The sequence below is a fragment of the Dermochelys coriacea genome, chromosome 17 (assembly GCF_009764565.3).
Source record: "Dermochelys coriacea isolate rDerCor1 chromosome 17, rDerCor1.pri.v4, whole genome shotgun sequence".
Taxonomy (NCBI): domain Eukaryota; kingdom Metazoa; phylum Chordata; order Testudines; family Dermochelyidae; genus Dermochelys; species Dermochelys coriacea.
In genome coordinates, this window is record NC_050084.1 from 15,668,300 (window position 1) to 15,694,591 (window position 26,292).

The 26,292-nt window shown below is 39.2% G+C and overlaps 1 long non-coding RNA gene across 5 annotated transcripts in view; it reads left to right on the forward strand.

Annotated features, from left to right (window-relative positions):
• LOC122456956 overlaps window positions 1-26,292 on the forward strand; it is a 126,916-nt gene that overhangs the window by 41,666 nt on the left and 58,958 nt on the right. For 2 of the 5 annotated variants that reach the window (XR_006276162.1, XR_006276163.1), the window contains exon 2: window positions 20,825-20,940. The exons of the other annotated variants lie outside the window; for them this stretch is intronic. This is a non-coding gene — a long non-coding RNA (uncharacterized LOC122456956). The remainder of the gene's footprint in view (window positions 1-20,824; window positions 20,941-26,292) is intronic. 5 annotated transcript variants of the gene reach the window in all.

Genomic DNA, 26,292 nt, shown 5'->3' on the forward strand with positions numbered 1-26,292 from the left:
TGCCTCAGTTCCCCATCTGTAAAATGTGGGGATGATGATCCTTTCTTTGCCTGCTGCTTCTATTCAGATTGTAAGCTCTTGAAGGCAAGGTATGCCTTTGACTACATATATGTTCAGTTCCTGCCAAAACAGGGCCTTGATCTTGGTTGGACCTCTTGGCATTATTGCAATATAAATGGGATTTTCGGTGGCCCGAACAAAGCAGTGAGAGTATGGGCAATGCTGGCTTGTGCACATGCTCTGGATTTGGTTTCTATTCCCTGTTTCAAGACTTTCCTTATACACCTAGAAGATGTTCCTGGAGATATTTGAGGGGTGGAGATAAAACACTTTAAATGTGCTATTTTTTTGTTCTGGATGCAAAGGTTTTCTCCATCTTGGCAAAAATTCATTTATAATATAAATATTGGCAGCTTTCAAGCTTGCCTTTTACCTCGAGTGTGAATGGACAAATGACAGTGTTTTGAAAGGTTTCCCAGGGGACGCTAGAGGGAACTGTTCATAGACTTTGAGGACTTCAGTAATTCCACCAGAGGTTAGGGGTCTATTACAGGAGAGGAGGGCTGCAATGTGCAGGAGGCAGACAAGATGTTCATGATGGTCCCTTCTGGCCTTAAACGATGATATAAAGACATCTTACAGAGAATTCTCCATTTACTCTACTTAAATTGCAAGTGACCTGGGCCCCCGCCACAGAGGAAGGGAAAAAATCCTTAGGCTCCTCTTTGTCTGAATATCTGGCTCCTATCAGCAATATTTGTAACTAACTTGCATGTGACTGCACACATGCAAATGCTACATTTACCCACGTCATTCTGAATGCGTTACCTAGGGAGGTGGTAGAATCTCCTTCCTTAGAGGTTTTTAAGGTCAGGCTTGACAAAGCCTTGGCTGGGATGATTTAACTGGGACTTGGTCCTGCTTTGAGCAGGGGGTTGGACTAGATGACCTTCTGGGGTCCCTTCCAACCCTGATATTCTATGATTCTATGATTCTATGAATCAAAACACAAATCTCTACCGTTTGAGCTAAGGGAGAAATTGCTGATTTTTACATAGCAGGCTCTCATCCAGTGGTGTAGTTGTGCGGGGGTGGAGGAAGGCAGGGAGATAGAGGTAAACCTAAACTAAACTCCATATCCCCCAATTGAGATGTGGATACATTCTGTTTATCCTTAACTACACTACTGTTTTTTATCTTCTCTGAGAGCAGCCATTAAAAGCAGGTCAACCAGTATGTTCTCATTGCATTGTCGTAAGGTGAGAGAGATCCTAGCTTCCTCCACTATGTTGACCTAGTTCTGTTTTATTTCCAATTACAGATTCCTACACCCATCTTCTGTTTATTTATTTGATTACTGGAGAACCTTGATTCTGTTCCGTGATCCCTTTTCTGTCTTTACAGAAGATATCTCGAATGTTAGTTGATTTTTTTTTTTAATTTAGCCACATTTTTTCCTCTTTGCTTCACAGAAAACCAGTGGGACTGGTCTGTCTGGCTATCCCTTTTTCAGGGTTCCCTATTTGGTGACCCACCCTGATTCCTACTTTCTAGCTAGTGGAGTTTGGTGGAAATAGCAGATTGTGTCCTTTTTCTTTCTGGTGTTTTCGGCCCACTTTCTTTGGCCTCTAAATATACAGTTTGGGTCAAAACCCACCTACCTCATTTTATAAAGACAAATGCAACTTTTTCCACTATAGAGGTGAATTTGTAGCAGAAGAGTGAAATACATCATCTTGTATAAATTCCCATTCTACTACATACAGTACTTAGTGGTTTGCTGTTAAAACAGATGCTTTGTGATTCAATATTTATATTCTGGACCTTTTTTCTTAATTTGCTTTGAAATATTTTAGATTTTCCCAACCTTCCTTTCAAAAGCCTTTATATTTTTAAATGCTTTCCTGCTTTTCCACACTGTTCTCTTGAGTACATCTTTACAAAACCACATGGGCTTCTTTTGTCAATAACAACACTCAGAGTATACTGTAATGATCAGAGAGTATTACACCCATCTGTGCAGGTGTTTTGGTTTTTTTTCCAATACCTCTGACTTCTTCAGGGGGAGAAAAAAATAATTCCCTTTATCATTCCCCGTTCCTCAGTTGCTGAATCTTTAATGCCTTTTGAGCTACTACTTAGACCTTCAGAAACCTCTTGAGTAAAACATTTAATTTGCACTCCCTCTTTTAGCTGCTATATCTGGATCACTTCTTTAGGCAGCAGCTCTCAAGCTTTTCTTGGTGGAGGTGCGCCCCCCTTTGCAGGCAAATGGCCAATAGGTGACCCTCCTTCCATGTCATTTATACTATGCCACATAGCCCAAAAGAGTTGCCACCTTCTTTCTTTTAGCTCTTAATTCTCTCCTGGCTTCTCTTTCTCTTCCTGGTAATTTTGTTCTTATCCTCTACTCTCCAGAAGGCTCTGTGAATCCTCTTTCGGAATGGAACGGCCACTGGCTGCTAGTTTCATAGGAGTAAAGAGAATATGGAGCTAGCATGCTGCTGCTCCCTAAGCCTGACCCCCTTTGCCAGCTGCACTGGGGATGGTGTGGAAATAAGCAAGGAAGGCGAGAGGTTTTTAAGGAGCTAGCTGCTGCTTGAAGTACAACTGCAGGGATGTGGGCAAATCTGGAGTTTCGCATATGGTTTCCCAGCTCCTGCTGCTCCTCTACCAGCCCTGTAGCTCCATCCATAAGCAACCTGTTTCCCCTCACCCCCAGTTCTCTCTCATGCATCACATTGTTAGGGAAAACCTACCTCTGCACTTACTGACCTAAATCAGTAAGAACTGAATTGCAGGCTGATTCCCGGAACCTGATTCTAGCCAGCCAGGCCCATTTGTGTCCAGATTTAATTTCCATAACTTGCGGATTCCTCATGATTCATCCAAATAATAACCCCTCTCCCAAGTTATGGCTGTAGCCAACTTGAAATCTCACTACTTAGCCTCGGCCCATGTCTGGAGCAAAAGTCCAGCTGCTTGAGTTTGTTGGAATATCAAAGTCAAAGGGATGCGTCTCTCTCCCCGCGATGAGCTGACAAAAGCAGTGGGGATGCCATGTACGTTTATTATAACCATGACTAAGAAAATGGGATGGCTTGGGGAATTGGTTACAGGATACAAAATTTTACAATGGCAAGCCACAGATCTGTATCCTGATCCAGACAAAACTTCACTGCCATCTGACTGGTCTTCAGTGACCCATGAGTCAAGCTGGAGACGGCCCAGTTCCAAGGGGATAATCATCCATCTCGCATCAAAAGAAAACCATTTAGCACTAATTGTCAGACTTGTTCTGAGTCTTTACAGAGGGGCCATAGACTTGAACACCCTCTTAACCTATAGGTGTCCCTGAAGGACCTGGTGGTCTTGTGGCTTGGCTTTTTTGTGTTTTCTCCTGCTAGAACTGTTATGCAGACAAAAATAGAGGCCTTCAGTTTAATTATTTTTTAAGTTGATGAATCCTGACTGTGGATTGTGAATCCTTTTGACTCACCATAGGGATTGCTGTCCACCCCAGGACATAAGGAGGCACCATGTCCGACCCCTATGACAAACAACACAATGCTCTTGGAGGAAAAATAAACTTGTCTCTTTGGGGAGCTGGTTCATTACCAAAATCACAATACAATAATGGGAAAAAGTGACTCCAAGGTGCCTTCCTGCCAAGATACCCCCATCCCAAAGGATGGCTTGTGATGAGAACTACCTGTCTGCCTTAGGCATACATTACCTGCAGATGTTTTGTCCATATGCACCTTTACCTCAGCTCACCAATAATCTCTTCTCTCCCTTTCTTGACCTGTTGTCCCATGTCTTGACTCAGTTTCTCTGACTATAAGTACTTTGGGGCAGGGAACGTGTATTACTCCGTGTTTGTAAAGCACCACATAAAATTACTGAGCCAATATAAATGATTTATTTTAATGCCAAATGATCACTACTAAACCCACTCCCCAGACTGGCTGTACTTAGGGTTCTTTGCACAATCTATCCCAAATCCAGGTTCCTTCCACCTCCTGTACCACCAGTGCAGAATGGAGTCTCCAGTACCAGCCAAACCCACATAAAACTTTCCAGTATGATCATGTTAACAGGGTGTCTATTTCATGCAAACACTGCCAGCCTGCCGCACACAGACACGCCTTGCCTGGGATATGCGATATAAATGCAGCTTTTAAAAATAAAACCTCAGAGCGAGCTTCCTTTTAAATGTTTCATTGCTACTGAATTATTTCCATTGTCAGACTTAATAGGACGTTTATTGCTAATTGCCTTAAATACATCTTAATTCTCCCTAATTTTTCTACATATTTTCATAGTGGAATTAAAAGGGATCAAATTGAGCAATTATGTAAATTGCACTCAAGTAGTTTGCATAAAATTTGTTCCCCAGGAAAATAAGTATAATGAGTATATTTTATCCACAAACAGTGGTGGTCCTCTGTGAGCATTGCTCTAAAGCCCCTGAGTGCTGTTTTCCCTATGTATTGCTGTTCCAACCCAGTACACAGTAACCAGTTTACAACACTTTATATTACTGTAATAGAATTATAATCATCCAATGGATTTTTCAGTCAGTGGAATAGATGAGCATATGAAGAACTAGATCACTCCCCAATCACTTAGTCTGACCAGGATAAATTATTACTCTGGCTGTGCCATTGCTGCCAGTGCTACCAGCCAGCATGTACTGATCTTGCCCAAGGGGAGGAGAAGCACCAGTAAGGAACGCAATACAGCAGATGGGACATTACAGAAGTATCGTCAAGATGCACTGTGGTGGTTCTGCCTGCCTGCTGCTCTTACAAAATGAATCTTCCTTGATCAGAAACATTAGAGGGTAAAAATGTGTGATAGGGACTGGCAAATGGCTGTAAATATTTGTATAAATAAAATCCCCCCTCAGCGTAGCAATTTATTTAAAAAAAATTACACAAATTCGGTGACAGGCTGCCCAAATCTGGATTTTTGCTGTGCACACTCATTCTATGATGACTGTATATTTAACAGTGGAGAAAAGCTATAGCAGACTAAAATTCCTGCCCAGTTATGTCAAAGGTAGGCTGCTAATGTCGCATGCAGACACTCATGCTAGGAGAGAGCGAGGATGTCCTCAGTGGTTGGGGCCTAGCCTGGGACTCGGGAGACTAGCGTTCAATTCCTTGCTCCATCAGACTCCCTTCGTGACCTTGAGTAAGTCACTAGAACTCACTGAAATCAATAGGAGTTAGATGCCTAAATACCTTTTGTGTTTGTGCCTCCACTCTCCATCTGTAAAATGGGAGTAAAAGCGTTGCCCGAACATACAGGGGTGTTGTGAGGATGAATGTAACGACAGGATTGCGAGGTGCTCAGATACTGTGGTAAGAGGCCTGAAATAAGCACCTTTGATTTCAGAGGCGCTGAGCCCCTACAATCCCTGCTGTCATCAAATGAAGTTATGGGAACTCCTCACTTATGATCCGGACGCTTTTTTGTTTAGGAACCTAAATATGGAATTCAAGGCCAAGGCTTATGAATAAAGTTGGCAACTTTTGGTCTCTGGCAGCCCAGTGTACCTGCCTTGCGCCTAATCAGCTCATATTAGGCTTGGCAATATCCCAGTTCATTCATGTGGATGCTAAGGCCTATTCTGCAAATCTAGGGCTAAGCACAGCAAGCTGAACGAATACATGTAATTGTACAGAGAGTCCACACACAAGTCGCACTGGCTTAATTTAAACTGGTTTAGTTAAATCAGTGCAACTTCTGTGTGTAGACAAACACTTAACAGCCACCCAAACCTGTTTAAGTCATTGTTCTGGCCAAATTCCAGTTCCGGTAACGAAATCCTTCCTAGAGAAAGAAAATGCCATAGTGAAAACTGGAAAAGAGATGGCGGGGTTATGTTTTGGTTTGTTTTTTAGTTGTTTGTTTGCTCCCTGCTCTTCTGTGAACTGCAATGGAAGAAAAGTGTTTAAAAGCTTTGGCATTTCGGTGGAGGATGAGACTGGCTTTGTTATACCCCTAAATATAGATGTGGTTTTAATTGTCTGTAACTTGACAGGCTGCATTCTCGGTGATACTCAACAAAACAATGTGCCGGAAAAAAGAATTTTTCCTGGGGTCATTTGTATTTTACAATTTAACACGATAACTGTTAAAACAAAAGAGCCATTTGTTACATTACAGGAACACTCTGCACAGCAACTTAAGTATTTATATACAAAACCAGTGCAGAATGGATCCAGTGGGAACAGACCAGGTCACATAAATGATTTAAGAGTCCATTCTTCAGTTGCATAATGCTTTTAACACTGCTAACGCTGAGAATTGAGCTACTTCATCCTATGGACCATGAAGTGGTTTATGCCTTCAGCATTTTAGAAGCAATAGGACGGCAAAACATCTTTGAACCAGAAGTGAATACACAACTTTGTTTTCTGTCCAGAAATGTATGAAACTCATTCTTGAAAAAAAGACTAGCTGAAAAGATGTGTGGCATTGGAGAGTATTGCTCCAAAGCAAGTACAGGCTGTCAGTATATTAAACTTTAATCAGAATGGCTCAGACTGATGAAATGCCTCTATTTAATGTAGGCTAAAATCAAAGTATAAACGTTGTGGTTTTCTAAAAAAAAACAGAGTTGCTTACCATAACTGGACACTGGCATAGACTGGCACAGCTGGGGGATAAACTGTATGAACTTGTTACAGTAGCTTTGCCTCACCCCTGCACTTTAATACAATTCCATGTCATTACAATAACATGGACCCTGATCCTGCAATGAGATGCATTTTAAATGTACTCCGGCACCTGTGCTGCCTCTAGCATGGCTCAGCAGAGCACTGCTCCTGCATGCATCTCTTTGCAGGATCAGGGACAGAGACTTGACTCCAAAAGTGCACTGGGATAGTCATTCCATTTCCGGAGGATTTTCTGGCTTCATATCACATTTTGAGGAGACTATCATATTCTCAATGGAAATTGAGCAGGTTAATAGCCACTTTCCATCGTGATACTCATGGTCCCAGAGCTTGTTGCCCTCCTGAATTCAGGATTTGAACTGGTAGGGGAATTTTCTGACAATATTTTTGTCATAAAATGCTGATGAGTTGAACATGGGAGATGTGGGCTTTTAAAATTGTGGAAACACCCCGTTTGGATATTTTTTAAAAAACAAGTTTTGATTTATGGTCGAAATAATTTTGCATTTCAAAATTTTAGCTAGTTTATACCAAAAAGGTTAAAATCAAAATGTCCCAAAATTCTTGAAAACAAAAGGTTTTGAATGACCCAGTCTGGATTTTATTATTTATTTATTGGATTATTGTTTGTTTAATTTTTCATCCCAATTTTTAGAGAGATTTTTTTTAAAAAATCAGTTTTTATGGGACAGGAAAACCATTTTCTGTCCACCTCTACTCAGGATATGACTGCTGTTTCCTGACTGATTAAAATATTAAGAAAAACTCCCAATTTAACATTCTGTGCTTTGGCAACTTCCTGTCTCAGGATCAGACCCAGAGTTATTAGGGTTTTTTAGGATGAGAATCCCAATGTGCATGCTAGAGACTTTCAGGGTTAAGAAAGGCCTTATGGGTTTGTAATATCTTTTATTAGCAGAATTAAGCAAAGGGACAAATGCTCCAATCCATCAAAGAAGGTAGAGATAATATAAATTGCATGTCTGAGCACCCATATTCTCTCATCATCCCTTGTGGAATAACCAAAAATATTAGCATCATCCTCTCTATCTTCATCATGAGAGGTTTCAGAGTAGCAGCCGTGTTTAATCTGTATTCGCAAAAAGAAAAGGAGTACTTGTGGCACCTTAGAGACTAACAAATTTATTTGAGCATAAGCTTTCGTGAGCTACTTGAACGCATCCGATGAAGTGAGCTGTAGCTTACGAAAGCTTATGCTCAAATAAATTTGTTAGTCTCTAAGGTGCCACAAGTACTCCTTTTCTATTTTCATCATCATCAGTGCTAGTCGTCCTGGCATCTCCCAAGGTGGCATACAGCTTTTGTGCTGTCACCAACTATGCTATTGTATATTCAATAAGGCTTTCAGCCCCTTTTCCTTCCGTGTTTCCTCACCCCACTATCGTTCAGGTGCCCTTCTCTTATAGGTCACTGGGCCTTTTACTTCAAGCTCATTAGCATATATGTCAATTAGTAACCATGAGAGACGAGATGGGTGAGGGAATATATATTATCTAGTCAAGTTTACACAGAGCTCTCTTCTTCAGACCTTGTCTCTGTCACCAACAGAAGTAAGTCCACTAAAAGATATCACCTCACCCACCTAGTCTCCCTACTATCCTGGGACCAACCTGGCTATAACACCACTGTATACAATTCCCAGGGCTGCTTGTTGTCAGACATCTGCTGATGTTCCTAACTTCAAATATTGAAAGCTGATATCAACTAGCATTGTTTGATTACCTGTCAGCAGTTCAGCCATACTAACTTATAACACACTATTTATCACAGGATGTCCCAAGATAGTCATTTATGGGTTAGTTACTTATGTCAAGTCTTGAAGCCTTGGGCCTTAGTTCATTTGGTTCAGCTATTGTCTTTACAGGCTTGAGACCCATTGGCTTTTGCATTACTGCCTTAATCCATATCTGTATCTTATTTTATACTCATGCCTAGCCAGTACCTATATCTATAGGCTACACAGCTATTTCCAGTCCTTTTAGAGATTATGGAGTTCTCTTTTGGCTGATCATTGAATTGGGTAATAGTGCTCTACATTGGTTTGACCCTTTCCCTCCATCTCACCTGTGTCCCGGGAAGGTACCAGGTAAAGAGCTTTCAGCGTCATTGCAATATGCTTGGTGTACATAAAAAAAGTATGTCTATCTGAATATACAAATGCATTGTGAGATATTAGTACCTTGGTGGCAACAGTCACAAACGACTATATAAATTCTATTTCCTTTTGTTTTTAGCCCCTGCTTTTTGCTTTTATTGCACAAATTAAACTGAACAATGAGCAGCTCGTTGTCTTCACAATTAAATTGCATTGTCGCAGAGCAAAACAAAAGGATTTAAAAAGAAAACTTCAAGGATGTTTCAATGTAAAAATATAGCCATTTGTGACAGTGGCTTATCTTAATGGCTGTAAATATGGATATCGCTTGGTGTTTTCAGAGGTGTTCTCTACAGTGGCATTACAATTTCTCATCTATAAAACCGATTCTGATCTGACTCTCTTAACCTGGGGGAGAAAACACACTGGAAATCTGGTGAGAATTAAACTACTTTCTGCTGCTGCACACAGTCGTAGGACATAACACAGTTAGGTAATAACATTCATATTGCCACTAATGGAAAACACTTTTTGCATTGCACTTGAGATTTTTGCATGGAAATGATGCATTCAGACTGGAGCTGCATGAAAGCCTGGGGCTCAAACACTACCACTATCTCTGTTTTATTGTATAAACTCTAAACTCTCTTGAAAGAGATGTGCAAAATGCTGAAGGTATAAGGCTTTGGATGTATAACATACATTCAGCCTGAATACATTCAGCAACATGAGTTATTGACTGATATACTGCAAGTGAATCCTTGGAAATAATGCTGTTGCACATAATGCTTAAACAGAATTGTCTCAGCCTCAGTGAAAAATGTGTCAAAATCGAGTAAAGCTTTAATTCAAACAGCTTCATCTAAGAGAATGAAGTACATATTACAAGCTAACTAAAAGCAACTTGATCATACACTAGAGATGGTGAAAATAGCTGAGTTTTTAATTGGGACATTTTGAATTAATATAGTGTTTTTCTCCTAAACTTTCCATGGAAACTTTTTAGCTTTCTGAAAACTAAAAGAAAAGGCAAATGAAAAATTTCTATGAAAGATTGTGTTGGTCCAAAACTAATTTTTATTAAAGCTGATTGACGTTTTTTTTTTGTCAACATTTTTTTTTATTATATGCATAGACTGCTCTTGCCATGATGATAGGTACTTGTATGCCATGGTGATGAACATGGTATAAAATCTGCTGTTATAGCCTCACAGGTGCCTAAAAGACAACCCTTTTCCAGCAGGTTGCAGCAGAAGACTTGCTAAGAGGTTTGGCTAAGTAGATTCTGATGACTCGCACAGACAAGTGGTTCATTACTCTACCTGGATATCAGAGAGATAGAGGTGGCTGCCCAGGAAGAAAGAATCGTGGATTGAGCAGTCCTTTAGGGGGACATCTAGGAACAGACAAGTTTCAGCTGATCTTGTTCTGTTTGTGACTAAAGTCAAACTGCAGAACATTCCCCAACTTACTCTATAATACAGTCCACATATTAGGTAAACAGCCGTGTTAGTCTGTATTCGCAAAAAGAAAAGGAGTACTTGTGGCACCATAGAGACTAACAAATTTATTTGAGCATAAGCTTTCGTGAGCTACAGCTCACTTCATTGAATGCATCCAATGAAGTGAGCTGTAGCTCACGAAAGCTTATGCTCAAATAAATTTGTTAGTCTCTCTAAGGTGCCACAAGTCCTCCTTTTCATATTAGGTAAAGCATCCACTCACGTAAACAGATAGGGAAAGTAAACATGCATCTGTTCTCTTGTTGTTGTATCCAGTTCTTTTCTCCTCTTGTGTTTTGCAGAAAAAAGCAAAGTTAATAGAAGTCAGTTTTTCCCCCTAAAAGTATTTTAAAGCCAGAGTACAGAGATGCACTCCAATTACTGTCCTGGAACTGTACTTAGGTTCTTCCCAGCTTTGCATAATTACTACTTTCTTCCACCCCCATCCTAAGCGCATCATATGTGCAAACTGCTGAGCTCTACCTTGGTACTACCCCATTCCATCCACCATATGCTCAATGGGCAAAGGCCACCTCTCAGCTTCTCGACCACTCCTTTCTACCTGTTCTCCCTTCCCCCATATCTAAAAAGTAACCTCAAACTTCTGACTCCCACCCCCAACCTCCACTAATAAAATAGTGGTTTACAAATGAGAAATTTAAGCATATTTGCCTCCTACACTACAAATTTACCTCCTCAACAGGGTAAGACTATGATGTGATGGGGTGGTAAGTGGGGGAGAAGTTGAGGCAAACATTTATTTTGGGTGTGTGACAAATAAGGAGGAAGTGGCAGTGCAAGGAGAGAGGACAGGGAGCTAACTTAAGCGTTGCTATAATTCAGAGATGCTCCTTTACCCCTTACTTGGTCTCTGCCATGCTCAGGGCATGGCTGTTTTCAAGGTAAAAGGGAGCAACCCCAAGGTAATGTGATTGTTTCGGTATTGTTTAATAATGGGTTACATAGCTTAAGACCATCTGCTCTGTTAAAATTAGCAGCCATGCCTTGTGATTAAAAGCCTTTCTATCCTCTCAATGGAGGTAAATCATTCAAAAATTGAGGCTGGAGCTTTAATTGAATTGTGTGGCATTCTGAATGATAATGAATTAGTCTTCTCTGTAAATCAGGCACAAAGAATTATTATACAGGAGGATAAAAAGACGGAAACATGAAAATTAATGCTTCTGGAAAACAAATCAAATCTTTCTGCAAATGTATTTACTGGGCATTTCTGCTCGTAGACTTCTGTCTTGGAGAGGCTCATTTATGTGAACCTAAACCAAGCCACAAATCTTTTTCTTAAACTCCATACCCTGCTGTTCCTAAGAGAAGACTATAAACTTGCCCAGTGCATTAAAACCATTACTACAAACAGTACAGTAAATAGACTGAGACTATTAACCTCTGTATAAACAAGTAAGGTGGAAGATGGATTATGGAGGATAAAGCTCATGTTTACACACATTTATCTTCTGTAATTAGACATCTGGGGGTGGGAAAAACCAAAGATATAGGAAAGAGAAATTGATTTATGCTCATGTGTTTGCTGTTTTGTAATGAGATCTGAAAGTGGATCTGATCAAGTGATAATTTTCTACATCACTTGCGTGGTTGAAGAATGAAAGTAGCAATTATCGACCCTTTTATATGTCAAAGGTTGTTAAACAAGGTGTGCTCAGTGTGAGCTGAGGGTATTGTTCTGTTTCTGAAGAAAGCTAATCCTAATGTCTGGATTGTGTTTCTGGAGTAAGCTGATGAAGGTGCCTGCTCACAGCTATATAAATAGATGGGGAAAGTAAAAATGTGTCTTCTTTCTCGTCCACGTTCATTTTGGTCTTTCTGCAAATGTTGTTTTATTTTCATTTTAAAAAATTAGAGGCTTCAGTGGGAGAGACTAGAGAGGTATTTTTCACACTGGCTAGCACTTGGGCTAGTAGGTGTAAAGTAAATTTTCAGACCATCTCCTGATGGTACAACTGTCCTTAGTAAAGCTGGGCAAATTAACCATCACTTTGAACAGTAAATCTTTTCATTTCTTGTGGTGCTAAATTTCACCTGGTCTTATAGATTTCACATCTGCCTCCTTCCCTAGTTAAAAAAATAAAAAGGAATATTTCTCAAAACCTCTGAATTTTGTAAATAAAAATGGCTTTGGATCAATACAAACCACTGTAGAACAACATATGCAAAGAAGTTGTCCCCCTCTTGAGAACTGGACTATTTTTGCAATGCAGATAGAACTCTCAAACGCATCTATTTTGCTATTCTTGATTCTTCTGCACAAATCTCCAGTGGCAGACAGATTTGGAATTCAGAGTACATGAGGATACAGTGTCTCAGTCTTTCTAATGTTTTCTGATTTGGCTCCTCCCTAAACCTTTTGTTTCAGCATTCTCAGACGTTGTACTATGTTGGAAATGTATCCTAATGTAGAAGGAAGGCTGGGGAGAGCTGATCTTTATGTAATGTGGTATATGTATTAAAATGAGGGCTCATGCTGTTTGCCTAGCTGAGATGAAGGTCAAAAGTAGGAGTGCATCGCAAGTTTTGCATTGTGATATTTTCTTATGACACAGAACTTCAAAGTAAATGGCTAACTATATATACACACTAAGGGCTTGTCTACACTTACCAGAGGATCAATGCTGAGGTGATCGATGCATCGGCAGTCAATTTAGTGGGTCTAGTGAAGACCTGCTAAATCGACCGCCGATTGCTCTCCCGCTGACTCCTGTACTCCCCTTACTCTTCTCGATCAGGTGGAGTCAATCTCCAATCGGCATCATGTAGTGTGGACCCCCCCAATAAGTAGATCTAAGCTACGCTGATTTGAGTTACACTATTCACGTAACTCAAATTGTGTAGCTTAGATCAACTTTTCCCTTTAGTGTAGACATGGCCTTGGTTACTATTTCAGTAAAATGGAGCCCTGTAATAGAAATGCTAGTCCATGGTTACTGATGTCAATGGAACCTGTCAGCCAAATTATACAATTTACTTAATGAATGACCATGCATCATTAACAGTTAATCAAAGACAAGCTGGAGGGAAAATCTTAGCATCAAGTTTAGCCAGTGATTTGTAGATATTACATTGCAATATACTTTCCAACTCCGATAAAATTGCACATAGTATGGAGTAGTAAAACTTTCTCTGAGTATGGTGTCTGAAAAGCATGCTTCTGATTTAGTAGGCTAACTTTGAATGTCCTGAGCAGCTGTGGCTCCTACTGACTCCGGTGGATTTGTGGGTGCTAAGTACTTACAAAAACTGAGCCACTCTTGTTAAAGAGACTAAATAAGGATTTAGGAGCCTAACCTTGGCCACCCATATTTGAACGGTTTGGCCATTTCTCACTCCCTTTACACTTTCTTTTCTCCATTAATCTGCTTAGTAGTTAAGCTTCTCCCCTCAGATTCACTTATCCCTGTGTAAGACTCGGCCTGATCCTTTGGCCAAAACTTTGGTGATCTGAGACATTCAGGGAACAACTTTTCTCCCCCAATTATTTTCATCTCATTTCTACACAGTTCTAAACTCCCATGATAGAGCTGTGCCAACCGAAGTGTTTTTGAGTCACAAAGGCTTACAAGAAACTGTTTGGTGTCTATTTGTGCAAACTCACATCCATTGCGTCTTATGTTGAATTTCACCTGGTTTAAACAGAAAGAGGAAAAATGTGGCCAATTCATGGCTAACTTTAGCAAATCTTTCCATAGCCCTAGGCTGTTGCAGAACCAGAAAAATGGCTCTTGCCTTTTACTCTCCATTAGATATTTTCATACTATAATGTTGTGCAGGACCAATGAAATCTAGTGACGATAGTTAGTCAAATGGCCTTTGCATCTATGGAATTGGTTTGGATACATTTCAAGCTGGAAAAAAAACATAGGTACAAGTCATTTGTTAAAACAACTGTTTTGAGAACATTTCAAAACCAAACCTGAATCTGAACACTGTGGGCCAGATTCTCCATCTCCCTGTATTGTGTGCAGTTTTCTATACCAGTGGAAAGTGAATGCAAAATGCAACCAATTTTGAATTAGTATCATTTTACATCCCCTTTACACTCCACTCTGCAAGGGTTTAGATGACTTCATAAGATTCAGAGCAATGGAGACTCCGGCACTATATCTGGGATGGCCCTGAACTCTATAAACCCCGAGTAAGAATACATATTATCAAACATCATTTATTGTCTGGACTAACTCATTTCTCCTGGGCATTATGGAAAGTGCATTTCTTTATAGAGAGTCCTGAGTAATAGTGGGCCTGGAAAGAGACTAAAAGTCTTGATGAGTGCAGCTTGAGTTATTTTTTTTTTTTCCCCCTAGAGTGGCTTGTAGCATATAAATATAGGGTAGTTTTCCTTTAAATACTCTGAGCCCTTGAGTGGCGGTCACTGTGTTCTATGTTTTAGAAGCCTCCAAAAACCAGTCAGAGCAGCAATCGTATGTAGCTAGGCCTTGCGTGTTTCTGTGTTAGTGAGCACTTTTATTTGGAAGCTAATTTTGTAAGCATGTTTTCATTGTATAATCAGTGAATGACACCATATAACTCTCTAGATCTAGAGTGCTGGGCTTTAATCTTTTGCAGATTGTTACCAATGCATTTTGAGCCAAATCCTAGTCTCTTTGAAAATCTCTGCAGAAATTTAGCCATCGCCTCTTAAGAAACCAGGGTGTGAATTGTCATATTTAGCATACAGTTATGATAGGCTATACCCTTATGTTTACCCCTTTTATAGGACTATGATAAATCTTGTATCAAGTGTGTCTTGTGAGGTATCATTTAAAAACGCATATTTTGCTGATCATTATTGTCCTGGTAAAATGTGTGGCAATGCTGTATGTAAAGTTATAACATTCTGCTGTATGATGTTACTAAAAGCAGCCACAAACTAGTTCCCCACAGACAAAAGGTTAGTCAATGCCTCAGCCAGGTGTCATCAAAATCAAATGGACCATCATGTGGTTAAGTGGCCATCCTTGGCAGGAAAAAGGACATGAGCAAAGTTTTTACATTTTGACAAGGAACAGCTTGAGGTTCCCATCCACCCGTACTTGCTATCTCCTGAATCTCATCTGGAGATGATCCTCAAACCAAGAGGAAAAACATACGAAGGAAGAACAAAGGCCTCAAATAATCTCTCCTTTCATCTCTACTCACAGCATCAACAACACTTGAAGGAGAAAGGAAGCATCATTGGATTGGGGAGGGGGATGCTGTCTGACAATTCAGCCAATTAGATTGCTGTAATCTGTGGTCAGACAGACTTTGACTTTTAGAGTGAATTCAAAGCAAAAACACAACTACTACCTACCTTAAACTAATTTCTTGTAACCAATTATGACCTTTTATGCTTCATTACTTGTAGTCATCTAAAATCTATCTTTTGTACTTTTTATGAACTTGTTTTATCTCAACCACTGTGTTTGGACTGAAATGTTTGGGAAATTCCATTTGGGATAACAGGATTTGTGAATATCATTTTCTACAACTAAAACGATGGACTTTATATGAATTTGTATAGTCGAGGAGAGAGCTGGGCAAAACAAGACATACGTTTTTGAGGGGGAAAGTGTGGAACTGGGAATTTGCTGATATTGCTCTGCGGTGTAATACAAGGGTGGCTGGCTGTAGCACTCTTGCAGCATAACTGGGAGTAATTTACATGCTGGAGGCTGTGTGAGAGCAGACCAGGAGCGGTAGCTTCCACAGCAAAGCAGTGTAAAAGGCACCCAGGTTGGAGAACTGAGGGGACACGATTGTTCATCAGTCCAAATTGTATCCTGGGTAATGTCACAACAGTATGTTCCTGAAGTTGTTTTAAGTCTTAATAACACTTTTAGTAAATACATGGACCCAGATGACCACTCGGAAGCTTACAACAACTTTAAAATTTAGGATGTTCAACTCTCTCACATAAATGAGGAAAGACACTCTTGTGATGAAAATAGCTGATAGTCCATATTTGATGGCAGAATAGAATTTAATTGTAGATAGAGCTGGAGTTTTGAAAACTACATTTATTTAACAGCTGGTATAACAAAACAAGATATATGCTAAGGTGTCACAGCATTGTCACATTTGTAACAGGAATATTTCCTAAGTACTTAAAATCCAATGATACTAGGAACAGTAATTCTAGACTAACTTTCTTCTCTTGCTCTCAGGGATATAAATAAACTTTGGATCTAATCAACCATTTATTTGTTAGTAGTTCAAAGAAATCTTTTAAAGGTACAGTCAGAGAACTTTTCAACACCAAAATATTTGGTTTGTACTTTTAATCACCTATCTACCACTTGACAAAGAACCCAGCTGGCAGCCTAAAGCCATATTTTATGTCCAAGACATAGCTGAATTTATTTTACTTTTTTTGGTCTGTGAAATAGTGCTGTAGGGACAAATGTACAACAACATGGGGGGCAAACCAGGTCATTTGAAAACCAGTTCCTGGGCCATGTCTGGATTGTGAATGAGTTCATGAGGTTTTTTTGTTATAAGAATTTGCCATTCTCCCATTGAGATTATGCTTCCTGTTTTAGAGGGATCACATTCAACTGCCTTTAGGCAAGCAGCATATAACTGTGCCCTGAACAGCACAACACTTAACCTTGTGGGAACTAGTGTGCAGGGAAAAAAATCTGTTACTCTGGCATGAGCATTAGTGATAGTATCTTTTTTGCTAACACTTAATATTTCAACATGAGGTTCTCGAATAATATGTATACTGTGGTAGCACCTAGGAGCTCCACTCAGGGACTAGGATCCCATTGTACTAGGTGCTGTGTTTAAAAGTTGTGTTGCTGGGTTTTCATTGCTATTTTAACCCAAGTTAAGAACACACCTCTGTGTGTGTGTGTGTGTGTGTGTGTGTGTGTGTGGCAGCGAAGATGGACCCTATGTTTGGCAGATACCTAGAAAGGGACTGTCTGGACCAAAATAGGAGGATTTATCACAGTTCACAAAGGCTTTCATTTTACTATCCAAAAAGGTGTTTTTGGAGAAAGTTAGTGTTCAATTTATTTTAAAATAACTAAAGCACCTGAGATTTTGGTAGTGCACATTAGGTAGCCACATATGATTGCAGCAAACTTGAAAATCCAAATGCAAAATCTAGAGGCATCCTGTAGCTTTGTGAAATGCCCCTGGGTATTTTTTTCCTCATCTGTGAATTTATTGGTCATTTCCCTACTTCTTGTTGTTGTTTTTTCTTCTCTCACATATGATGTGCTGAAAGGGTTATTTTTAGGCCAAATCTGAGAAGGGTGTTTGTAGCCGTCCTCCACAACCACATTGCTAGAGTAAAAGAGACAGGCTGAGTGCTCAGAACATTTCATTTCCCACTAGAAAACCAGGCAATATGGGTTTAAAAGGCCCTTATAAAACAAAGAGCTGGGAAGTGGAGATGAAACTTGGAGGAAATTACACTGTATGCTGTATTCCCTGGGAGTACAGATGTTAGGCCATGCTATTCATACCTTGTGGTTTTTTGTGGTTTTTGTTTTTTTTCCTGGAACATGCTTAGCCCTTAGGTAATGAAATTCACTGTTACTCTGGTCATCTATTCAGGAACGATCAGCCACAAGGAGGCAAATGATTAAAAGAAATAGCCAGCGGTACTGAAGATCAATACACCAATAAAAGTGTAGGTCAAACACTCAGTCTGATTCTCATTTACAGTAAGGCCCCTTTGCATTACTTTGGCCCTGTAAAGGCACCTTAAAGGAGGCATAAGTGTGATTTACACATCCTTTAAGATCTCTTTACACAGTGTAAATAAAAATTAGGCTATTAGCACTGACACGAGAAATGCTAAACATTGGGCCAAATTCAGCCTTTGAATATGCTATTACCAATCCCAGAGACTTTTAAACAGGGCTTATCACTACTACTAGAGCTGATTTTTGGCCCCCCACTGTCAAATCTAGATCAGCATTAGAACTTGAAAGAAAATGTCATCCAAAATAAAACTGTGCAACTCCTGATTCCCTCCCCCGCCCCAGTGCTCGTAGGCCTTACAAAATGCACCCTAAGTCTTAAGCAGGAAAAGTGCATTGTAATAAGCAAGATTGAACAATAAAGCAGATTTGTTGTAAAAGGCCTGTTAAACAAGCTCTGCTCAAAGTTTTGTCTCTGGCAGTCCCTCAAATAGTGTCTTGTTAAACTGACAGTCAGCACAAGGAAATTCCAGAAGTAGGAGTGAATACGGACTTAAAATGGAAAAAGTGCAGGTTTATGCAGGGTTTACTTACTGAATCATGAACTCAGGAGTGTGTCCTATTCATGAGGGCTGCTTGGTGGCTTCTCCACATAACCCCTGCACAAAAGAAGTAGGCAATTTGCCATTCCCCCGCTCACCTCCTCACACCTTCTGGGTGGAGATACTGGCTGTGAAAAATCTCAACTATCTCCATTCTCCATCTCAGCTCTCCGCCTCTAAATTCCAGACCAGGCTTTTGAGAACTTTAAAGATCAGGGTGTTCAACTCTAGGCTTTTGGTTAATATTCCCCCCAACATATCCCAATGGTTTCATCTTTATGGTGAGACTTCAAAAATCAATCAGTCTTAGAACGATGCACTGTTGAAATGGTTGTCTTCTTTGTAAAGTATCATTCACACTATAGTGTTGTTTTAACATGCAAGAAGACAGATCCCATCCCTGAAGGATTTACAGTCAAACATGGGTAATTCAAAGAAAATAAAACTATTGGTCAGAAAGAAGATAAAATAAAGGGGAAGAGGATGGCGCTTTGGGTGAAATGTCACTTTCCCTGGTATCAGGTGATGTTTGTAGTAGAGTTGGCTGAATTATTATTGTTTGTACAATCAAAAATAGGTAAATAAATGGAAAATATTTTAACAAAGTGAGGAACAAAATTATTTTTAAAAATTTCAAAGCAAATTTTTCAATTATAATGTTTGTGAGCACTCTGTCACTCTTTTGAAGAAGGAGGAGATGTTATTCCCTTTCCTCACAAAAGAAATCCATAGTCTAGATTAAATACAGTCTGGGGAACAAGAAGGGGGTTGCAAGTTCTATTCCTGCCACTGACTGGTCTTAAAAATTACAAACTATTAAGCAAATGATTACCCCAGTTTTATAGAGGGAGAAGATGAGTTTTAGCAAGGAAGTGACCTGTCCTTCCGAATGCTCTTTTTTTTTCCCCTCAAAAAGGTTAATTTGAGTGCTCTATTTGACCCATTTTCACATCTCGCGTGAAAGCAACCTGCTTGGAATATAATGTCTGTTTTTGAATTTGGGTCCTTTATGTGACAGCCCACACAATTGTTGCATGAAGGGATGTTGATCAAGGCAGCTGCTCTTCTCATTTTCTCAAAAATGTAACAAAGCGTCCATAATCTCCAGCCTTTGTTCTCTAGGTACTGTACATATTCTTTCATGGAGAATGAACCAAGCAAATGCACACTAATGGCAAACTCTCTCTATTGTCTATAATGTGAGCCATTCAGAATTGACCTAGTTTTTGATTTGTAGCACTAGGTGACACATACAGTTTATTACATATAAAGAAAAACAATCAAAATAACAATCTTGCAGAATAAGGTGAAGTACTACGATCTAAGGATGAAGTCTCTAACATATTGTACATGCAGCTAATTCAAAAGGCTAATATGGACATAGACATTCCAACTTCCAGGATTTACCATGCAAACATACTTGAACTGGCATGAAAAATGCAATAAAATAATTCTTTCAGACAAGTTTAGAGAGAGGTATTCTCAAAAGACAGAATTCTGGCTTCCAGTCACATAAAGCTTACACTTTGTCAATAACACAGTGAAGGAAGGCATGAATGAATATTATTTCATTGGACAAGTGACTTGGAATACAGATAAGGCAGGGTGAGCATATAAACCTTTAAATAAATGTTTTAGCACTGTCTGGAAAGGAGGAATGCAATTGATTTCAATCTTTCCGGACAGAAAATCAGTTTCTCTAAAACTCTTGGGGCAACAAACACTAACTAAAACAGTCTGTTCCTAATAAAATACTTAAGTACAACAAAATAAAATGTTGTCATTTGTGACTAATAGGCTACAATTAATGCAGTACTTACTTGCAGTTTAATTGAACTATTACATAGCACTCCTACAAATATGGTACAGTATGAAATCATTGCTTCATTATAACTTTTTAAGATCTCATAATTTCAGATTTTTCCTTGGGCTCCTCTTAAAGAGAAATATACAGCAAAATACCAGATGGAAATTAGAATGTTGTTATGGATACAAAATAGTCTGTTGATCAGAATATTATTAAAGCATATTTTTGTTGCAAGCAGTATATTTTTGGTTTAACTGGAATAACTGTAATCACTAGCCCAGGCCTAAGCAACATCTAACAACGTTCTTTTGTGTTTAGTGGGTTGTATTTTTACAGAATAGTTGTCTTCATTAAAATCTTGACTTATTCTCCTTTTATCTATTGAACCTGAAGACTACTGCAGTCATGATCATTACTATTAAAATCTTTTCTATTCAGTTTGAAAACAAACACTGCACTATACATTGAAAGGGTTCACCTGGCATCACTTCAGAATCGGAGTGTGTGTGTAGCTTTTATGAGAGAAATCCAAACCAGTTGCATTAATAACTGAGGTACAAATCTAATTCATATTACAATCTTCAGCTTTCACTGTCTTTCCAAAACTAACACTGGCTTGTTAAAATTCACGAGTCAAAATGCAAAATCTGTAGTTTTTGAGGAGCTGTAATAAATGCAATGGATGCCCTGCTCCAAAAATAGATTGCATTCCTCAATGAATAATATGGATTTCAAATAAAATGGAACTTGCAGCAACTTTTAAATCACCTCCAATTTTCATTCACATCACTTGTCTCATCAAATATTATACTCTGTCTATTCTACTGTTTCCCTAGTCAATATGAAACCAGCACAAAAGTCAGAATTAGGCCTGGTCTGCACTTTAAACTTATTCTGGCATAGCTCTGTCCATCAATGTGTGGCAAAACACCACCCCCACACCAATCTTAGGTGACAAAATACCTAAGATTCAGCTGTGCCACTTCATTCACGGAGATGGTGTTGCTACCCTGGCAGAAAACTCTGTTGATGGAGGCTGCACCTCCCCTAGGGGACTATTCGGGCACAAGCTCTGTAGGGTGGACATAGCTTTAGAAATTAACTGAACATTAAATTCCATTCTGTTGGTTCCCAGTGCTCTAAAATGGGGTAATGTACCAAAGCTCAGGTACATCAGACCTATATTCTACAAGTTGACAAGAGTGGTAATGATCCACATGTCATCCTTGCCTAGCCAAAGCTAACATTGAGAGGTATTCCCAAAACCTTTCTGCCCCAACTATAGAGCCATGACAGGAAACAGTAACTTTGGAACAATCCACTAATTATAAATTAATAGCCAGAAAGGGTGAGTGATAAATATACATTCATATGAAAGGAGGCTATTGAATTAAAGCAGGTGCACTAATTGTTCCAGTCCCTATGACTTCAATCAGTTGGCTAAAAATAGACATTGGTTCAATAATTTAAACCTCCAAAGCCCATTTACATGCGAGTCCTTGAGAGAGGAAACAGTTAGAAATGAACCTAACTTCAGGGACAGTGTCAAGAAGCAACATCCAACTGTCATTTAACATCCTGTCTCAAGTTTCTTCTAATGTTAGCTGTCCTAAAATGACTACCATAGAGTAATAGGAAACATACCCTTACACTATTTAATATGTTGTTTTTATATTCTAATGCTCTGTCTCACATTTTTTGGTTTGTACGTTGTCCTGGTTCAGAGAATTAATTTAACCTAGCTTTTTTTCTATAGTTCAATTGCTTATCAATTATGAAACATTTGCTTTTATGAAGTGTTGGATGTCTTCTATATTTCCTGGGGTTATTTTGAAGTAGTCACTATATTTTCAAAAAGAAAAATTTTTTCCCACCAAATACATCCGATGAAGTGAGCTGTAGCTCACGAAAGCTTATGCTCTAATAAATTTGTTAGTCTCTAAGGTGCCACAAGTACTGCTTTTCTTTTTGCGAATACAGACTAACACGGCTGCTACTCTGAAAACTATATTTTCAGTACTGTACACTTCTTTTCGAGATGCATCTTTCAGATAATAACTTCAGTACAAATTAATTTAATCACTTCCAGTGTTGAGATGTACACTGTCTTCATTTCTGAATCTTTGACAGAGTTCCTTACCATCCTGCAAACAAAAAAAAAAACTACACCAAAATGCAAGTAATCCTTTTCTTTGCCTCTCTATTCCAACAGCCATATGATCTATAACATCTATATTTTCTCACTGAGAGTTTTGTTTTGTTTTGATGCACAATATTCGTCAATGGCTACATTTATCCTTTAAGCTTCACATATATAATCACAATCTGTTAATCATTTGATACAAAATGCTGTCTGGATTAGGTATGCTTGCAGGATTCTGCTTATTGAAATTGATTGACTTTTTCCTCTTAAATGAGCTCATTATGGCTAACATATAACAGGGCTACTTCAGACACAGTTTTTTCTTGTGATTTATTACTAATATGGGCCTGTGCAGTGAAGTTCAAATCCAGGTCCAAGGTATCTCAAGGGCTTTTTTTTATCTAGTCTTTTTGGTCAGGACCCTTTCTCTGCTCGCTTATAGCAGAATCCTGACCACTGTTTCCTCTAAGCTGTGCGCGCGCACACAGATCCGAAACCCTGTGCACATGGCAAAACACCGCGCTCACAAAAATTTGCACAGAAGAAATTTTTTTGCACACATGGCCTGTCAAAAATTAGAGGGACTATTGATCCTGATCCCATTAAAAGGTTGAGTGGGAACAATATTTGGCGTTGTATGATTTCCTACTACCGTGCATCTTTAAGAAAAATGCATCAGGAGCTCAGAACATTCAAAAATCCAAATTCCCTTTTTATTATGCCTGATGCAGTGGTCACTGCAACAGATTGGCTTTGCTGCAAAGTTAATTTTAGACTAGTTCCACTCACAATCTGGATAGCTACTTCTTAAATGGCTATGCCTCAATTTGGATCATTAGGAGACCATTATAAATAAAGCATTAGTTAATTGCATGAAAACAAAACTTAAAAGCATTAAAATGTCAAGTTTATGTACAGGGTGGAATAGATTTATACAATTATCCAGACTTGCACTGTTGATCTCAGAATAATTGCATAAAAGATGGAGGACTTTAATCCATCATTTAAAACCCCTGCAATAAGATTGCATCTCCCTGAATCTATAGACAGTATTTAGGACAGAATTACACCATTACTGCATTATAATCTTTGATACACATTCCATATGGTTCACTAAAAGGCTAAGGGCTTTCTAATGATATTAAGAGGTGCAACTTTACATTGTCAGATGCAGAAGAAATGCACTAAAAATTGTGCCTTCAAACAGTCCCTAAGTATCTTAATATTCCATCACCACAAGTGGAATTTCCTCGCATATGCAGGCGTACAATTACAAAATTTTAGTAAACAAAAATTTAACAAAATATCCTATCATAATGATAGTTTCTTGTTACAAGTAAGAAAATGAAATATATTTAATGGCCTTGCTGGGAGGGGGCGGGAAGCCATACAAAGTAGCAATGGACATTTTGTAACCATTAGTGCTATCACAATATCACATGCAAACAACAGGACTACCACTCTTATCAACTGACTTTTAAACAAAGGCTTCCTATTTCTGAAAATTCCCTGATGCTACAGCTAGTGTTGTAATAAACCTTGAAACCATTTATCTTATGGTAAAATGTTTAACAAACAAGAACTGCTTAGAGTTGTAGGACAAACCATGCAAAACTCTCTCAGTGGTTTTCCCAAACAATCCCCCCCTTCACAGGTAAATCAGTTTCTATTTCTAACCATTTCATTAAAATCTGGAACTTGTTTTCTCAATAATTCATCTTCCCTTGCAGCTTAGAAAAGATGTAGGTCTGCTGTTTCTGGCATTACAGTTGGCTGCTGTGGAAAACTGAAGTGATGAATTAAAAGCAGCTGCAGAAATCTTTTCAATAAAAATATTAAATGCCAGAAGGGACCATTATGGTCATCTAGTCAGAGCTCCTGTATAGCATGGGCCATTGGACTTATTGGCACTAATTCCTGTTGGACCTAGAGCATATCCTGGAGAAAGTCATCCAATCTTGAGCCCATTTAAGGCAGGCTATAGTGGGGACTCAGAGTCTAGGTCCTGAGGTCCCTAAGTTGCCAAACTTGAACCCTATTATTGCCTTCTCCTATTCTTCATAAAGGGTATTTTTTAGCTCTCTCAAAATTCCATCATTTCCTGAGGCTCCTTGCCTAGCTAGTCCCAGCCCTCATCCCAACTGAGCTCTCTTGCTAGCTAAAGGGAGCTCTGATGATTAACCCCTTCAATTAGAACTGGTCAAAAATATTTAAAACAAAACAAACTTATTTTGAGGGGGTGGAAAAGTCATTCAAAGGGTTTTCCATTTTTTGACAAGCTATAGAGTTGGTCAATTTATTTTATTTTGAAAAATGTCCATTTTGGGAAAAAAAGCTTTAAAATAAAAAATTAAGGGGTTTTGATGTCTTCCCCCCCACCCCCCCAACTGCATCTACATTCCATGTATTGAATTGGGGAAAAAAAGGAACTCTTAAGGGACCACTTTGCCTAATTATATGTTTCTAGTAATAAAAAAGAACTAATTAAAAAAGTCTAGTTATTCTATTGAGAAGCAATTCTAATCCCTTGGTGAGACGCCACTGTATTTTGTCACTGTGGACTTCAGTGGAGATCTCTGACCCACTGTTTGTGAAGCCACTGCAGAGTTAACATTTCAGGGAAGAGTTCATCACAGGAAACAAAGCAACTAACTTATCTGCACCATTCAACAAATAAAATAAAACTAAGTAGAGTGCTAAAATAGTGCCTGGCCTGTAGTTAAAACACCAGGCTATCCCCAGATAAATCTCCCTGACCCTCCAGCTCAATTTACTAAGGCCAATGAGAGACCCAAATAAATGTTCAACTATAACTGAGGTTATGAAGAAAGTATTCCTGTAAGTCAGGAGGCTGTGTTAGATAAAAAGGACCTGTATAGATGGAGGGGATGATTCTGAAGACATAACAGACCAGTAGATTTGTAGTGATGGTTTTGCTGCAAAACTCATGTTGACAATCCTTGACACATGAAATACCACACTACTATTCTTATGTTACCCGGAGCACTGAGGGATGCTTCTCTCCTGTTTTGAGCATAAGCTTTCGTGAGCTACAGCTCACTTCATCCGATGAAGTGAACTATAGCTCACGAAAGCTTATGCTCAAATAAATTTGTTAGTCTCTAAGGTGCCACAAGTACGCCTTTTCTTTTTGCGGATACAGACTAACACAGCTGCTACTCTAAAACCTCTCTCCTGTTGTTTCACTGATGTCAGTAAGAATGATCTATAATCTGAACTTTCTCTTTAAGACAGCAATGTCAAATTCTAAACCCTTCTGTACAAGGGGGAGGGAAAGCTCAGTGGTTTGGGCATTGGCCTGCTAAACCCAAGGTTGTGAGGGGACCATTGAGGGATCTGGGGCAAAAATTGGGGATTGGTCCTCCTTTGAGCAGGGGGTTGGACTAGATGACCTTCTGAGGTCCGTTCCAATCCTGATATTCTATGATTATGTGATTCTATGAATTCAGGTCAATATAGCAGCAACCGAGAATCTATATGCAAAGTCACAATGTATAGATCTCCCCAATTTGTTCCTCGAGGCGCAGACTGGAACAAATGGTGATGTACAAATCGCACCATCTCAGAAGGCACTGTGACTCAGGGGAAGAATTACAACTCTGGGGTCACTGTCTATTAACTGACTGCAGCCACGAGGGTGACCAGATGTCCCGGTTTTTACAGGGACAGTCCTGCTATTCGGGGCTTTGTCTTATATAGGTGCCTATTTCCTCCCATCCCCTGTCCCGATTTATCACACTTG